The following is a 957-nucleotide window of genomic DNA, read 5'->3' on the forward strand; positions in this document are numbered from 1 at the left end:
GGAATTTCTTCGCAGAAGGAGTGATTAAATATTGGAACCCGCTGCCCAGGGAGGTGGTGAAGTCAACGTACACGGAGGTGCTAAAGGAAAAATTGGACGTGGTCATGGTCTGGTTGACGCGGTAGTGTTCGGTCACAGCTTGATCTCTGAGGTCTTTTCCGACCAATTGATTCTGTAACTCCGGAACACAAACTGATAGAAACTTTAAAGACTGGAAACACCTCGGCGGGAAAGCTCATGAGGCCACGGCGGTCGCGCCCGCGTTCCTGACCGCCGGGGAGCGCCCGACCGGGGGACGGCTGAAAGGATCACCCTGCCCCGGGGAGGGGCCGACGGCCACCCTGCGGGACCCCTGGTCCCCGGGCCAGCTCTGAGCAGGGACACCGGGGCCATGGGCGGCGGGGCACGGGCGGGGCACAGGCGGGTCGCCCTCAGCCTCTCCCCGCCTCACGGCCGCCCTCCGGCCGTCGGGCGCATGCGCGGAGGCGCCGCCCGCTCCGCTGGGCGCGCAGCGGGGTTGGGGCAGCGCTCGGGCAGCGCCGGCCCTGCTCCGCACCCGGGCGGCGGCGGTGAGTGCGGGCAGGGCCGGGCACTGCGGGCTGAGTGCGGGACGAGGGGCGGTGAGTGCGGGCAGGGCCGGGCACTGCGGGCTGAGTGCGGGACGAGGGGCGGTGAGTGCGGGCAGGGCCGGGCACTGCGGGCTGAGTGCGGGACGAGGGGCGGTGAGTGCGGGCAGGGCCGGGCACTGCGGGCTGAGTGCGGGACGAGGGGCGGTGAGTGCGGGCAGGGCCGGGCACTGCGGGCTGAGTGCGGGATGAGGGGCGGTGAGTGCGGGCACCGCGGGTTGAGCGCAGGGTGAGTGCGGGCGGTGCGGGGGGCGGGCGGTGGCCGCCGACGGGAGCGGTGCTCGGAGGGAGCGGTGCTCGGAGGGAGCGGTGCTCGGAGGGAGGATCCCGC

The sequence above is a fragment of the Cinclus cinclus genome, chromosome 2, assembly GCF_963662255.1.
Source record: "Cinclus cinclus chromosome 2, bCinCin1.1, whole genome shotgun sequence".
Classification (NCBI taxonomy): Eukaryota; Metazoa; Chordata; class Aves; order Passeriformes; family Cinclidae; genus Cinclus; species Cinclus cinclus.